Below are 18,227 nucleotides of genomic sequence, written 5' to 3' on the forward strand. Positions count from 1 at the left end.
AAGTGTTTTGCCAAGATGTTAATTGTTGAGTTATTAAAAAACAAAAAGTTCAATGATAACTCTTGCTTGGCTCTCATTTAATTTCAACTGGTTAACTTCTTTTGTCAAGGCCACATTTTCAATACAAACACCTGCAATTCTGAATATCAGTGTTGTTGACTCATGCTTCCTTGTCCAACATGAACTCAGAGATCAAGTGTAAGAGTAACTTTCACAAATATTCTTAATCTTCAAAGCCAAAGGAAGACTTGCTTTTGTGACCAGGGCTGTTTCCAAAGCTCTTCATGTCAACATGAGGGGCCTCATGGCCTCAGCTTCTCCTATCGACCGATTTTGCTCTAAAGGCCACTTATCCTCATACTCGACAAAAAATTATGAGCAGTCAGCTCTGTGCCAGGAGTTGTTCTGGGTGCTAGGGACTTTTACCTTTTGAAATAAAAGGCAGGAAGATCAGTGTTCTTCAAGGACGTCATTGCATTCCATTGGTAACCTTAGCTCATTCTTCTCTGATTGAAAGAAACTCACATTAAGATCTCGATCTATTTTTCTCTTCCTTCACCTCTCTCAATGCTGAAAGGCAAAATAAAATCTCCTTTATGCCATAATTCACCTCCTAATTCTCTTTCAAATTCATAATTTTTCTTCTAAATTCTCAAACATTCCCCATCATACTTGATAGTACCATGTATATAAATCTAAGATGCCATCAATTATAAGAACACATCATTATCTGATGTACCACAAAGAGCAAAAAATACCACCACCAATTATGTCACAATACTTTTCACCACTTGCAATGTTATATCACAAAAAGAGCTCATTTAAACTTATTTAGACAGAAAGTTTTTCATATATCACTAGTGTATAGATAAAAAGAAATAGAAACGAAATGAATTATTTCTAAAAGTTCTTCACATTTAGATTTGAAATTACTGATCAATTCAGAGCCATTATAGTTCATAATTTTCTATATAAAATTGCCCTCTGTGTCATCAAGATCTTTGGTGGAACAGCTTTTTTTAATTGTGCTTCACTTGTCTTCAGGATTCTCTTGCAAGCTACAGATTATACAGATATCAATATTGATACCCAGATATATATCTATATACTGAAACAAGTTTTTTATGCTCATATATAGGCAATAACAACTACATCATGATTGCTGCTAAATGACAGCAATTGGATGACACATTTTGATTTCACACGTTAAAATGTAAAATGTGGCTCTTACAAATGATGAAATCATCACACTAAAAAAGTAAGTCAATTTTCTAAAAATATGCAACATAGCTACAAATTTTAAAAGAAAAACACTTCTGATTCTATCCACAAGGGTCCTCAAGGGCAATGTTAGTCTTATGCAGGTAAGCAATGAATATATGGTAAGTTCCAAAACTGTGTTAAGACTGCCAACAAATGTGATCATTCTCATCAATTCCTAAGGCAGAAACAAGAAATGTGTTCTCCTTCAAAAGTTACCAGTGTCTGCTGTTTGTTCTGTCTGAGGAAAATGGCTCAAAAATGAAACACAGAGATCTGAGACTGCCTACAGAATCAGCTTTGCCAGGAACCTTAAATTAGCATCATAAAATCCTAGAGCTGGTAGAGAATTCGTAGAATGTCTAGTCCCACTATCCTCCTTTGCCACTGAGGAAACAAAGACCTGCAGTCCCAGAGTCCTTAGACCTCACATTAGACCTGAAGCTCCCTGAATCTTGCGCCATTGTTCTTTCTACCACACATTGCAGGCCTTTTCCAGGAGTGCTCCTAGCACTTACAAAAGAGAAGTAGTGTCTCATTCTCCCAATGTGATACTATTTGTCATTGAAAGGTTACCGACTGCAATAAGGCTCCTCTGGGCTAGATTGAAAAGGACTGAAAAATGCCTTTAAAAACATTCTTAAGGCAGAACTTGAAATGGTCTAAGGACCTCTAGGAAAGAGAGAGCTGTCTAATGAGCAGGAGTCAGAAATCAAGAACAAAGGTCAGTAAACTGCAGTTCATGGGCAAAATCTCACCCACCACCGGTTTTTGAAGATCAAGTTTTGTTGGAACACAGTCATGCCCATTTGTTTCTGTATTGTCTACGGCTGCTTTCAAGCTTTAACAGCAAAGCGGAGTAGTTACAATGGAGACCACATGGCCCACAAAGCCTAAAATATGTACTACCTGGTCTTTTACAGAAAAAATTCACTGTCTCCTCACCTAGAAGATAGCCTCTTATGGACAGAGGGAGGAATAATGAGAGGCTGCAGCTTCAAGTTCCAGAATAGATTTCATGCGATGACAGATGGCAAAGCCTGTTCCCTTTAAACATACATATAACCATACATTATCCATATTTTATATTCATAATTCATCATCTTATAGGATAGAACATGCACATACATACAACACACATACACACTTTCAGCAAATGGGTGGGTTTTTTTTCAGTTATGTGTCACAGCTAACCTTCTTGTCATACTCTAATTAAACGATACATTTATTTCTTCAGCTATAAAGAATTCTTCATTAGCCTCTTGATGCATTTACGTGTTTCCCAAAACCCTTGTCCAGTGTGGTTTGAGCTCAGGCTTCAAACTTTCAACATGCCCACTCCTGGGTCACCCAAAACAGTAATCTGTCCCTCTGCATTGCTTCTACATAAAGCTCTTGTCAGGCAGACATCGATCCTTTACTGAACACATCCTGCAAACAGTAACTCTCCATAAACATAAGCAGGCTGCATGAGTTCTATTAATAAAAAAAATGTTGTAAATTAAAAATACTACTTTTATTTTTATCCAAAAAATTGATGAATATGTAATCCCTTTTTAGAATATAATCCTATAGGTCTCAGGAGCCAAGACTTGAGGAATGACTGCGTTCCTCACTCAGCACAAAAATATCCACTTATGCTCAGCAAATCTAGGGACTGCCTTGACGGTGAAAACTCACCAGGACTCTTTTGGTATTATCAACATAAATGAATCAAAAATTTTAATCACAAAAGAAGAATCACTGCACTTATTTTTAAATTGATTCAGATAATGATTCTAGATAAAAACTAAAGATTACCCTTTAGAAAATTTCGTGGAATTTATAAGATTAAGATGTGGGGAATGGCACAACCTTGAAACTGATGCAGGAACTTACTAGATGGAAAATATATACTTCAAAGAATGTCTCTTTAGGTGCAAAATCTCCAGCATGCTTAACGTGTCCTGCTAATGTTTTACAAGCAGTACCTACAAGAATAGAAACATCCTGAAATGCAAGTCATTAAAAGAGTCCTTCCACCATGCTTGAAAAAAAATCTGAACTCTAATTGATTCTGTAAACTTTCCTACAGAGAGCTTTATGTATGCTAATAGAATGTTGGCCAGCAAGTATTCCCAACAATTTTGCCTGGTAAGTAAACCGAAGAGAGAGGTTGGCAGCCATCCCCACTGAGGTTCTCGTAAGCCTGCAAGAATGCCTTTAAATTCTGCAACTGGTGAAAATAGCCCTTTAGATATTCACACTTTCCAATCCCTCATTTTCCTCCCAGCTTGATTTATGACATATTGGTTCATTTGCGCTCAATCCAAAATAAAGTAAATTTATTGAGGATTCAGGAGAAAATACAAAATATCTGGGGATGCTAAGAAGAAACACAAGAAAAACAAATGTGGCACTAAGACATTAGACAAAACATGCAATAGAGATGCAGAAAGAAGGAAAACAGATTTACTTGAATAAAGGAAAATAGGATCCAAAAAAATAAGAAGCCAGATGGGGTGGGAGAGGAGAGTGTGGGGAACAGAAGAATGAGGGCATATACAGTGCCCATATGGAACAGAACTCCTAGCTGTTAGGGCTTATAAACATTGGAATGATTTCACAGTCTTCTTGGGGGAGTTGTAAAATGTTTTGTTCCTGGAAATGTTTACACATAAGGTAGGTATGTTGATGCAGAGAAATAATTTAGTTGACGTTTCTAGATGTCCTTCCAACTCTGATTCTATGATTTTGTAACTTAAGAATGACTAAGGTGGTGCCAAGAAATAAAAATAAAAGAACCCATGCTTATGTTAAGCATACACATAAGATTTACGGTTTCCCTCAGAACTTTGTTCCAGAGTAACATGGAGTGAATTTCAAATGCATCCTTCTCTGCTGGTAATCATTTGTTTAAGTGCTAAGAGTGACTCAGTACAATTCTATAACAATATTCAATCTATACACTTAATTGCCCTCTGGCTCCTTTTATATTCTGGGTCCAATTTTCTTAAACTCCAAATCAAATAGATGTCTAATCAGCTTTCCAATAATCTTCTTAAAAATATCACAATTTCTACAGACTCTACTAGAATATTTCCATATTCTTAATGACAGGCCCAGCATAAGTTAAACCAGCTAAAGAACTTGGGATTTTTCCAAATTTTACAAAATGCTGACTCGATTTTAACGCAATTTTATTCTACCTTATGAGCTATGCTTTCCTGAGAAGAAGCATCATACTTATATATTTCATTTCAATGTATTATAATGAGTTAGGTTTGGGGAATGAGAGGATGGTTTATTCTGCATTTTCTCACATTTATCTGAGCTTTCAATAGTATATATATCTATTTTCTCTTAGGTCTGTCATACGTGCAAAAAAAGTTTGTTAATTTACCACCATGTGAATCAAAATGAGGCTCCAACAACAATCAAGCTTCATGACAGCAGCGTTGTTCAGAATCTTATCCCCTATATAACACAGGCCTGTTTTATCAGGGGAACATTCTATCCTGAAGGCCCCCATTCAATTATATATAGTATTCAAAAGCTTTACAGTATTCAAACCTGGCTGAAATTTCCACCAGGATTATATTTAGGCCACCAGTTCCCACTATCATTTTAAGTAAGCAATTTTTTTTTATCCACTCTGAATGATACTGAACCACCCATTCATTATTTCTTTGGACAACCTCTACTATTTTCTGTTCCCCGTTTCCTTTTACTCAGTAATTACTTGCTTTCAGTTCTTTTTATATGCCAACCAATTCATCACATATAGTCTGTATTTTCTCATAATTTTCATTCTAAATACTGTCTCTGACATCTTGCCAACATCCTCTTGGGTCTCACTTTTTCTGCTTTTATTTGAATTCTAATTATTTCAGTCTTGGGTATTTTGGAAGGAATAATGAGTACACTGGAAAACTGATGGTCCTAAAATTTTAAGGTCATTAACCCAGCTAGTCATTAACTCTCAAAAAAGGTCCTTATAGGAGGGAAGGTGATTATTTTTCTTGTAGCATCTTTAATTTTTAAAAAAAGTACCTATTTTCCCTGCTACAACTAGTTTCAGATATAATAGGATTTCGTGAATTTAAAACAAATTTAGGAAATGTCAAAAAGTAATTTTGACATATTATTATTTATCAGCATGCTATTTTATTTATATACAAGGAAAAGCAATAAATGGATTAATTTCATTAACAAAAGACAAAACAAAGGAAAAACATAGGCAATTTGAGAAGAGTAAACTTTGCTTTTTTTCCTTGAGTAAGCAGCAGCTAGCAAAGAGCCAATCAAAGTATTCACAAAGAAACAATTTCACCAATTTAAGGATTCTCCTAAAAACAGTGAGTTTTGCAGTGAAGCACATGCAACCAGCTGTCCCTGTAAAATGGCTGTCTGTGCCCTTGGTTATGCACTTCCACCTTAGGTTATCTCTATGGCATTTCTCTTATGAGAATTTCTCAACTCCTCTCAATTTGATCAATCTCAGCTCCTAAGCTAAGCTAGCCATCAGGGCATCAGTGCCCTCTGACACAGTGTAATGCACTGAACATTGCTTAGGGACAATGGCATTATAAAAACATTTAAGTATGTGAAGTCAGACAGAAGCTTAAGGATCTATCCTTTTGCATCATTTTGGTATGATCCCATTAGTCTTTGAGCACTTTCTTGAGTCTGGCACAAGATGTTATAGGATCTCCTGGTACTTTTCCTGCCCAAATCTGGAGTCAGCCATTTGTCTAGAGATCCCTCATTCCTTTCTACTGGGGAATGTATTTAGAAAACAAATTCTGAGCACCAGTTATGCTCATTGCTATAAGGGTATTATTGTTTCAAGACCTTTCCAGTGTATAGAGCAAGAAAATGTATCTATGCTTTCAAGTCAACTTCAACACCACCAGGTCAGAGAAAGATTTACTGTGAAGCTAATGAACTCCTTCTAAGGCTCTATACCTAATTTTGCATTTCTGATTTTCCTTAAAGAGATCCTCCAAAACTGTATAAGCTTCGAGTCTGACAAAACCGGTATCTACCCTATCACAAGGCCTTCCCCATATTCTACAATACCATTTTTGTAATCTGCCTTCTTCTACGCTGGAAATCCTGATTCTCAAAGAGAAAAATATGTTAACTCATTTGCTTCTTCTCCTAATATACATCAAACAGTTTCAGAATTACAATAGCAATAGCAACACCTACAACACGCTAAGTAAAGTTTTTTCATTGCCATTCTGCCCTTAGAATACATTCCACAAAAGGTTGTTTAAAGTTATTGGAATTTAATTTTTCCTTTGTGTGGTTGTATTATCAATTTGATAACATATCAGTTTCATTTATATGTGTTTGTGTTTAATTTTAGGGCTTTTAAATTCTTTTAATTTAATTTTAATTAAGTAAAATATTTACATTACTCAAAACTCAAAATGATAAATCTAGAGATATCATTCCTATCCTTATTTCCCCCAGTCTGTTCCTACTCATCTTCAGGCCCCTGTTCAAATGTCACATTACGCCTGACTCCTATGGGGAAGAGCAACCCTACTCCCCATTTCTCTTTATCATACTTAATTGGCTTAATGTCCTTAATACTACCTGTCACTCCATGACATGCTTATATATTTTTCATTGTCTGCTTCAACTAGAATATAAGTTCCATGAGAATACTTTCATTCACTGCTATATCCCAAGCACCATGCATAGGAAGAACTCAATACATATTTGCTTTATGAATTTCATGCATGAATAATATTTTTATTTTTACAAATGAGAGCCAATCTATAAAGACTGCTCCAAACCTTATCTTTTTCACACAATACTTCCTCAAGACCATTCCACATAAATTTTCCCCTTATTTTTGAATGGCTACATAACATTTCATGGTAAGGCTATAGTTCATTGAATCTGCCCTCTATTAAATGGCATCTAGATTGTTTCCAGTCTTTTGCTGCTGCAGACCCTGCTGTAATGAACATCTTTTTACTTGTAGTTGAGTTCATTTTTGTATTTAATATATTTTAAATATTAATATTCAACAAAATTGTTGTATAATAGAAAAGAAAACTTTAAATGTATTTTAAAGAATATGTGATTTCAAAGACCTTACCTACATAAGGTAGCCTTTTCAGATTAAGTCATAGACTCAAAGAGATATGTATTGGTTTTATGCATTCTAATTGGTACTGTTTTTGGGTGCAAATGCTTGAGAAGAATAGAACGAAATGATTTCTAAGGTCCTATGTAACCTCAATACTCCATGGCACCCTATGCTCTTTTGGCTCTATGGAATACACCAGACATGTTTTAATACATTTTCCCCTGATCTTTTAAGATATTAATGCATAAAGTGATAGAAGTCTTTTGAAATAGAGTATTTACATCTACATGTAGTATTATGGTTCTTTAATTTACTCAGATGTTAACAGCAAAAATAACAACAATAATGGCTAACGTTAAATTTTTAAAAAATCTATGAGTCCATAATGATACTATAAGAAAATGAGAGAGAGAAGACAAGCTGTGTGTGCATAAAGTGAATGTTCAAAATGTTAACAATTTGGAAATCCAGAAGAAGGTATTCAAATGTTCTTTAGAATTTTTCAAAATAAAAACATTGGAGAAAAGCAAAAAAATTAATGAAGGCAAGTCTGAAAATGAAGGTATGTGGTGAGAGATGCAGAGACATCTGCTATCCCTCTCTCCTTTCTTTTCCTCACCCCTACGTCCCCTCTAAGAAAAGAAAGGACAGAAAATTACCTGTGCTGACAAAAGCAAACCTAACTCCTTAGACAGTTTTCTATAGATAATGCATTCTAAAGAACTGTTGTATTTTAAAATACAAAATGTTACATTTTGGAATTTCCTGGGACATGGAGCTGACATTTGATACTAATTCAAACAGAAATGCAAATATTATAATAGCAGAATATTTCACGTGTATATTTGATGGGCAAATTGAAACACTAACCTGATTAAAAGTAGTTCCCATAGAGATGCATACCGAACACAATAGTAATAACATTAACAAGACATTAGCATTTACTCCAAAATCCGAAGGTGACACAGGCAATGTTACATAACATACATTCCAGGAAAGTGTCAAAATAAACGAAGCAGGGCTGGCCTCAGGCAAAACTGTAACATGGGCAAGTTTATCCTCATTCCCAGGGTTCTCTCCTCCTCATTTCTAGATGATTCCCACAGCTCTGGTGGGTTGCCATCTAAAGCGGGTGTTATTTATTCATTCAATTTGTTTCTCCTCACCACAGAAAGCTTATCTCTGCGATGGGTCTGCTCTGCTCACCCCTCTGCTCCCTCATTCCCGCAGCATTGCACACAAATTCACCGTCTCTACCCCTTTCCTTCATGGTCCACAGTATTTGCTAGCTAGCATTACAAATCATTCCTGCTTAGCATGCTAATTAGGAGAACTAGATGACCGCTCCACACACGTGTGAACTGCAACTTTCTGAAGATGATATTACAGCTTTTTGCCCAAAGCCTCAGTTACATCAAAGTTATTCCTCAACTACCTCTGTGAACCTACAGCCCTGTGCACATCTTTGTAACACACACTGCTTCATAGCAATGCACATTAATATACGCTGCACTTTAGTATACACATTAATAGTGTAATTATTTCTCTAGGTCTGTATCTCATCCCAATTAGGCCAATTGCCTTTAGGGCAGATACCCTATCTCGAATGTTTTTGTATCCCAACGTGCAGCCAGATACTTAGCACATTATAAATGCTCAGTAAAATACTATTGAACTTAATTATCAAATTGAAAACAATTTATTTCTGGAAACACTTCAGCCCAGAGGCAGACATCGCATTTCAGAGAGAAGTCTTTGTTTTGGGAAAGACCAAACTAATAAGAGGAAAAAGAGGCAAGGAGGCCAAAGACCAGAAGCCTTTCCAACTTCATGGAAAAAACCCTGTTGTAGAGAGCAGGCAGATTCCAAACAGCCTTTTAGTTGAAATGAAGTAGCTCTCTGGGAGGAGCATGCTTAGTGCCCAACCTTGAGATAGTCCAAGAAAGATTCTGTTTCAAAAGAACAGAATTTGGGCCACTCGCTGTTGAGCCCTCACTTTTACCCAGGTGAGTCTTGTTGATAAACTCAGAGAGCAGACAAGAAACTTTACCCCAACGATTTTCCCCCTAAAAAGGTACAATATATAAAATATGACCACCAATTTCCTCCTGAAGCTTAAACTCTTAATCTATTTAATATCCTGGTCCTACAAAAAGCTACAATGCCTCTGGAAAATGAGGGGAAAAGAAGAAATTGTCTTTGGAGGCAAACAACAATGACGAAGTTGACATCTACACTCTACTGCCATAGGGAACAAATTCTAAAACTTTCCACTATGGGAAACAACTTATAACATAATAGTTCTCCAGACCTGACAGATTCTAAGAGTGAAAGAACGGTGGGGTGAAGGCAGAGGACCTGGACTCTAGATCCAACATCAGCATCTTCTGTTCTCCTGAGCAAAGCACCTGACGGACCTGCACCTCCAATTCTTCATCTGAAAACTGAGAGTGTTGAACGACATGATTTTAAGATTCTTTCAAGGTATATTATTAAATAATTCCATGTTTGATTTGTTCTTTTTAGAGAATAAAAATAACATGGAGTGAAATTGCCCATAAAATGTATTAGTATGCACAAGTTCGGAGTGATGCTTGTGCTGCACTGCCCAGATCCCACTCTCAAGACCAAGACTGAGATCTCACAGCTTTATTCTTGCAGATAGTGGGAGTGCTGGTTACAGATGGCTCACAGCTGAGTCCCTCTCGAGGAATTATCCTCAGGTACAGGGAGTTGACTGGCAGCAAACACTTCTCCCCAAAGAACAGCTTGCCTCCAGCAAGTGATCAATGCATAGATACAAGGACTCAGCCCTCTTGCCTCAATTTGGGACAACTCTGAAACATCACTCTGGGTGTAGGGCAACCTAAGGATTTGACTGAAGCCTGTTGCAACTGCAGTACGTGCAACTTCTCCCGCACCCTAGTCCTGCTTCCCTCACTCCCATATAGGTATTGTGTCCAATACCCAATATCCTCCTGCCAGCACATCTCCCTCTCAAGTCTGTGTCCCACCTAATCCAACTTCAGATAGTTGGTACTACAAGTGGTCCTAGGAAGGAAATTATAAAATGGAATTTGGGGGATCTGATAATGAGGATCCCTTCATTGGTGGTAGCTAGAATACTTATCATTCCCGGCATGCTGTAATAGTGCAATTATTAAAATGTTTACTTGTGGTAAACTGGGAGGAGACATCAATGTATCAGAAAGCACTGGCAGGTACAATGTCTTAGGTATCTGAGAGGCTTAGGGGAAAAAGTAATTATAAGAGCTATAGAGTTAGACAATTTTTTCTAGCTACTAGTGATGCACTATAGAAATTCAGTGACACTCTGAGGGGGTTAATCTCAAATTTCAAACTAAGTATAAAGGCCAGAGGGTCTCCTTAGAAGCATGTAGAGATTCACATCTACTGAAGCCAGAGGGCAGAAAAAGTTTAAGATCAGGGGCAACACTGAATTATAAGAAAAGTAGAGGGGCCAGCCCTGTGGCCCAGTGGTTAAGTAAGTTCCCCCTCTTCGCTTCGGTGGCCCAGGGTTGACCAGTTCAGATCCTGGGCACGGACCTAACATGGCTCATCAAGCCATGTTGAGGCAGTGCCCCACATAGCACAACCAGAAGGACCTGCAACTAGAATATACAACTATGCACTGGGGGGCTTTAGGGAGAAGAAGAAAGAAAAGAAAAGAAAAGTAGAGATCCAGAGAAGAGAAGTTGCATTCTCAACCACAACAAGTATGTCACGCAAGGTGGGATCCTGAGACTTGGAATGGGGACATCTGGGTTGAGACACTTGAGAATCTTGACCCTTCAGATCCTACTGCACTCTCTAGCAGGGAGATCCTACTGCACTCTCTAGCCCTGCAGAAATGGCTTACTCTTCCCAAGGCTTAGTACCCTGCCCTTGTTTGAAGACGATGCAGAACCTTGAAAGAGAACAGACATCCCACCTCCACTCCTGGCTACAGACTAATAACTAGGGTCAAATCACAGCATAACCCAGGCAAGCTCTTGGCCTCCTAGGGGAGAAGAGGGCTGCAGAAGGAGCTGCAGGCCCTGGTGAACATGATTCAGCAGGAGCCAGGAGACTATGTATGGGGCTGTATCCTGAGGGTCCTGGATCAAGGAGTGTGCAACATGAAGTTGGATAAAGAAGAGTTTATCAATATGGGGACACTCTCCTGTGACACAGGAGTTAACAATCTGACAAGAACCCTGGAAGATGGTGCTAATACACTGCTAGGATGGTTCTTGGAAGCCTGGAAAAAGCAGTGGTCCAAACTATAAAACTAGAAATGTCAGAACAGCTGTGACAGTGGAAAAAGGCTCAAAATTATCAGAAAAGGTAATATGTTAAGGAGGACATTCTAATATAAGGCAAAAAAAAGTCCCCCAAAACAAAGAAAAACACCCACTACTCACTGGCCAACTGTGCTCCTTGGATGGGCTTGAAGGACAGCACCCTGTTTAGTGAAGTAATGGGGAGTGTGTTGGTGAAAGAAGCAGCAGAAATGGTGAGAAACTTATTGGTAGCTATTCTTTCTAAGACAGGAATAATCGTAGGAGATGCTGTACAGTATTGGCCTACTGGATAGTAATAGGAATTTTACAACCCTAAAATAATAAAGGCTAGGAAGAAATATGTTAGAAACAAAGGGTATACAATTATCAAGATGAGTGGCAAGGTGGAGTTGTGAATTTCACCTTATCAGGTGCTGGTTTTTTAAAAGTATTCCTAATCTCTATTCTGGGATGCAATTAAATTACTTTGAAATGGTTTTATCTTTGTAGGATTTATTTTAAACTTTATTAAAAGGAGCAAAAGCAGCCTTTGGTCTAGAGCTAATTTTCCCTCACTAATGAGAGAATAAAGACCCTTCTGAGTACACTACCCCACCCCACCCCCATCCCCGATCTGACTGATGAGAATAAGAACAATTCTTGGCCCTCTTTGTGCTCAGGGGATTGTTTTGACTGCTCCCTTTTGGTGGTTCTTTTCCCAGCCTTGAGTAGTCAGCTGAAGACCCCAGGGGACTCTCACAGATGCCTGGAGCGCTCTCTCTCTCTCCCTCTGTACAGCTCTCTCCTCTCCAGTACTCTTCCCTGAGAACTCTAACTATGTTGGCCCTCCCAAATTCCCAACTCTGTTTCCTCAGCTCAAAATATTTACAAGTGAGAGCACAAGACATATGAAGAAAATGTAGCAAGATGATCAAATTGACCAAGTTTATGCATCAGTCCATGCAAATTCATGTGAATTTTCTCAGATAATTACTGGTTGACGTGTTCCCCCTTCCTAGAATTTCCAGACATGTCTGAAATACAGAACAAGTACACTTCTCAGGAAGTTTTATTAAGATGCTTAATTAGCAGAAAATACTATGAAACACACACATACACACACACACACACACACACACACATAACCATTGAAATTTCTTGGGAAATTTCAGTCTGCAAAACGCAATACTCTTACACCCCAGATAAACAGCCAATACCTGAGCTCCCAGCTTTCTTCCTGTGACCTCTATATTGCATGTCATGGTAGTAAACAAAGACGGAATACCTGGACAACAAATACCACTATTTTCAGAGGACTTGTTGCTTACCCACGGTGGTGAGTCCCTGCAGTCTTGTTGGAATCACATAACCTTGTACCTACCTACATGGGGTAGATACACAAGTCAAGATAAGCCCAGAAAAGTCTCTATCCACTAGAAATTAGGAATGGGATCTAGAGATATCAGTCAATTTCTTTGCTGCCTGAACTGAAATGATCTTTAATAAGTGCCTGCAGCTGTCACATGGAAAAGCAAAGAAAGCTCATCAACAGAAGAGAGTGAAGATGAGATACAAAGAGAAACAGAGGCGATTTGGAAGGGAGTAAACGAGGTTGTAGATAGCTTTCCAATTCACAGTGATCTCCCCATGAGATACTTCTGTGTTTCCTGACATTAAGTTCCAATAAGAAACCGTTTTAATAAATTCTCCTTTATCACTTAAACTAGTATAATAGAAAAATTGACCTAGCATGCCTTGTGGGATGTAATCAAAATGCAACTTTATTTGTCTCCCATTGTCCCTTTAAAATTCATTCATGAAGGAAATTTTTCTCTTTCCCGTGGATGAAAATTCTTTCTCCAGTAAGCCTCATAAGTTTTTATTCACATTTAAAATATAAAATATCCTCTAGTCACTTTAAAATCCAAAAACTCTCACTTCTCTAAATTGTCCAAGCTTAAATAATAACCCAAACTCAATTTTCCTCTCAGGCTACTATTGAAGGTTAGCCACTTGCAAATGGAAAGGGAGAGAAGTGAAGGGAGCAGACCGTCTTTCCTTCTACACTTACCACGTCTCCTCCTCCACTAACTGCAATTTCTGACATCCTCAGGGTTGAATCCAGAAGGGAAAGGGGGCTTGAAGTCAAGAGCAGTCATATATGGTGGGTGCAGGTATCTCCTGGCAATGACAATGGACCTCTCTAAGTGACAGATGTACAGATGCTGACCTATCTCATCAGAACCTTTGTGAACTTTCCAGAGAAATACCCCTTCCCCCATGCTAAATCCCTCTAGTTGCCGTGTAACAAATACACATATTCTTATTCTAGCCCGTTCCTCTTCAACTCCTAGATTCCCAGTAATCCTTGCCACACAAAACTCCCTCTTGGAATAGCCAAGCTCTCTGAGGGGTTCTCTTGGGCAGAATTACAAATGGATCCACCACTTCTGTCTTTCCTGTGAGGTCCATCCTTGGTGCACAGGATGAACACATTCTTTGCACAGCTGCCGCTGGGAGTGGGTTATATTTCAAACAGTCCTCTGTTCTCTTTCTTTGCCCTGCTGCCACTAGCTGATAGCAACAGCCTCTCACCTAGACCAGAAGATATATGGTATGTTTTCTGAGCTGTCTTACTGAGGTAGCACCACCCTCACCTCCTCTTTCTCAAGGAGAAGTGGGAATCAAGACAAGAGATCACAAATCCCTTCTTTTTTCTTCCCTGGATCCTTTTATACAATTGACCTGAATCATGGTCCCTGAGAGGGGTCCACAAGTTGAAAAAAGAATTTGCCCATTGACTTTGAATTTTATTTCAATAGAGCACATTTTCTTTGTGTGTAGCATCCATTGCATGTTGGTGTCATAGTCAAAAGTTTAATTTTATCATGTAACCTTAACATTAGTTGGTTTCTATTACAAGCCCTCCCACTCCTGCCAAGGAACCATTAATGAAGCACTCCCAGGATTCATAGTAAATACCTGCATTATAGGCTTTATGAATCTGAAGGTAAATCTCACTACTGAATGATTGTGAAGGCTCGTGGAATGTAATAATTTGCTGAATCAAGAATTTGAATCACATTAGCTAACAAACAAATGAGCTAGCAAACCATTCAACATCCTTATCCATATTTCATCTGGGATTTCTTTACCCATGGTGGAATAGAAAATTACTCTTGTATAACGGCTTAAGAAAAAATCATTCTTATTTAGAAAATAGAAGTTTAAAAAAGTAAATATACAAGTATAGAAGGCTGGAGTGCAGAATATCTGTGGCTTAAATCTATTATTATTAGAACCACCATATCATTCATTCATTGAATAAATATTAATTGAGTATCTAGCATGTGCAAGCCATCATGATGGGTGCTAAGTATCAATGCCGAATAAAATGGGCATGATTCCTGCTCTTTTGAGGCTTACTATCTATATTTGTTTCAGCTAAAAACAAGACAAAAAAATTCATGAAATTATTTCCACCATGCCCTACTTACTCATCAAGAGAGAAAGAAAATTGTGATGAAAGGTAAAATCTGCTTAATTTATGGTGTGAAAATATGCACAGGAAACATGTGCCTTTAGTCAAAAATGTGAATCTTTAGAAAGCCAGGTGCCTATGTAAGTTCTTTTCATGAGGCAAACATAAATGAACTGACCTTTAACAGAGTAAAGGTAAAGAAATATTTTTGCTGTGTATAATATGATGTTAACAGGAAAAATAGAATACAGAAACCACATTTCTGCAGAATTCCTCTCTCCCAATCTGAGCAAACTAATGGCAGATCAGGGTTGAGGCCCAGGACAAGTACTCAGTGTCTGTTGGAGGAAAACGCCTTCTCAAACGCACACACATATGTCACGTGGACAGCAACGGGCCTCCTCATTCACCAGTGCTGCTTTCATCTTGTACCTTCAAGGAGGTTAAAGGTTAATATTATAATAATGATGAAATGTAAGACACTAGAGGGCTTACAAACTACTTTATTTATGGGGTTACTTGAACATTTCATTTATGTTTTTTTGTATTAGAGAGCTGTATATGGCACGGAGATTCTAAAGAATTATTCCTAAGAATATCAAGAGACCTAACAGTTGTCCATATATATTGCCTATAGGTACTTGTTTCCGTCAGTGCTGGTACCTAGGAACAGTCAGACAAACCTCTAAGTCCTGAATATTTAGAAACCTACTTAAAATGGCTTTACTGGAAATGAGTGGGGGTAACCTGCAGTGGTATTTTTGGGTTCTTTGCATGAACCTTGCCAGGGCCTACTATGATTTAATACTTAGGGGCAATTCCTTTCTGGATTTCCTGTCTAGAAACCAAAGCAGCCTCCTGAGGAACAACTTCCTAGCAGGGCTAATTTATAATCCAGCCCAGGACACTCATGAAGCCAAAAGGGGGCGCTATAAATAAATATGCCAAAACAAGAGTTATAAACCAGCAAACAGCAACTTACGGCCACCCTAGTTGAGTTTTCAGTCAAACTACCTGAATGCAGAATCTAGGATATTTGCTGCTCTTGAATCACAGAACAAAAATGTAAATCCAAAGGAGGGAGAAAAGATGATGTCACAATGTGAGGAGGTACAATGTGTGGAGGCTCGTGGCTGAGCCATGTGTATCCTCAACTGCTTAAATGGCTAAAGATGGTAGCAACTGAAGAGAGGCAAAAGACTTGATCTGACACCTCCCCACCCACACATTGCCCGCCTCCCACAGTCACAAGTAGATAACTCATAGCCTTTCTCAGTTAATAACTAGAGTGTTTAGGATGAGTATGACATCAACTCATGAAACATGCAATCCCATAATAGGAACAACCAGACTATGTGGGAGCAACAGCAGATTCTGAAAGAGCAAATTTTGCCAATTCACATATCTAGGAATTGTGACTTTAGGGGATTGCTTTGGGGGAATTTAAACTGTATAATTTGCCAATTATTCATCTTTAAATACAATTTATTTTCTACACTACAGAACTTTTTGAGTCAGCAAGACTCTGACATTAGGGTTATTTACGTAACCCAAGGTTATCACTCTGATATACCCAGCAGGATCTTAAATCATCTCCCATACCCAGAATGCTAAAAATAAGTGAAGTTTTCTCACTAATGACCTATCAGAAATTCTTGGGTTCTGCCAAGAATATTGATGTTTATTCCTGGACAGAGAAGCATAACTGTATATGAACAAATTATTTGGGAGGATTATCTTCTCTACTGATGCACTATCAATATGGAAAATAATGAATTTATAACACATGTTCTTTCTACCATTCATTCATTCTTTCATTCATTTATTCAACCAATATTTGTGCCTACTATACACTGGGCATTGTGCTTGGTTGTAAGGACACAATGATGAAGAAATTACAGCATGGCTTCTGCCCTTACAAAGTTTTCCACTTCGTGAAGGAAACAGACTTCAAAACAAATAAACAAACCTACAGCTGCAAGGCTATGGTCTGAGTCACCAGAAAATAAACTGAGGACAGGTTTAGATGGAATGGTCAAAGGAAGCCCTTGAAGAAGGTGAAATTTAAGTCAAGACCCAAAGGGAGGGAAAGTCTCCACTTGCTCCATTCTTTGTTACTCCTCTTAGATTCTCTCTCTTTTTTTTTCTCATTTCTTTACATTTCTTTTTTTATTTGTAATTAATTTTTTTGAGGAAGATTAGCCGTGAGCTAACATCTGCTACCGATCCTCCTCTTTTTGCTGAGGAAGACTGGCCCTGAGCTAACATCCATGCCATCTTCCTCTACTTTATATGTGGGACACCTACCACAACATGGCTTGCCAAGCAGTGCCGTGTCTGCACCCGGGATCCAAACCGACGAATGCTGGGCCGCCCCACAGCAGAACATGTGCACTTAACCACCATGCCACCAGGCTGGCCTGTAAATTTCTAATCTTAAGTGTCATACCTTTATTCACTCATTTTCTTTCTCATCCATAATTAGTTGGGTGACTTGTTAATTTATATTCTACACTCTTACTCCCTCTTGTCTTGGTCACTGTGTGTGGGGCCTCTCAGCAAAGAATTCTTAAGGAAACCAACCATTTTTCTCTGGTATATGGAACTTTAAGTCAAGTCTTTGTTCATCATTAACCTTACGTTCATCACTTTGTTACATTATACTAGAAAATACTGTCTAAGACATAAAACAAGGATCAAAGCATATTCTGTAACTTTTTATTTGAAATTTCTCATAAAGCCAGAATTGTTTTTGTTAGAAAATATAATTGAATCAGTTGGTTAGGCAACTTGTCCCAGAAACACAACTTGGGTTTCTTTCTTTCTTCCCCTCTGGCTCAAAATTGTTATGGGAGACTTTTAAACAATGGCAAAACATCTGAAACACCAAGTCTAGGCATAAGAAGGTATTTCAAATCGTTTTATGTAACCTATTCAACAAGTTCATTAACTGTATGTAATGGGGAATATAAATGTAGCCTTATCCCTCCGAGCTCACAGGCCACCAGAGCAGAGAAATTTGCTTTCATCACTATGTAACACAAATTCATCCAGGCTTTACTAGTCTATTGGTAATAAATGGAGTTCATATTGATCGTACTAACTCTAATTTCAC

Source organism: Equus caballus, chromosome 14, assembly GCF_041296265.1.
Source record: "Equus caballus isolate H_3958 breed thoroughbred chromosome 14, TB-T2T, whole genome shotgun sequence".
Classification (NCBI taxonomy): domain Eukaryota; kingdom Metazoa; phylum Chordata; class Mammalia; order Perissodactyla; family Equidae; genus Equus; species Equus caballus.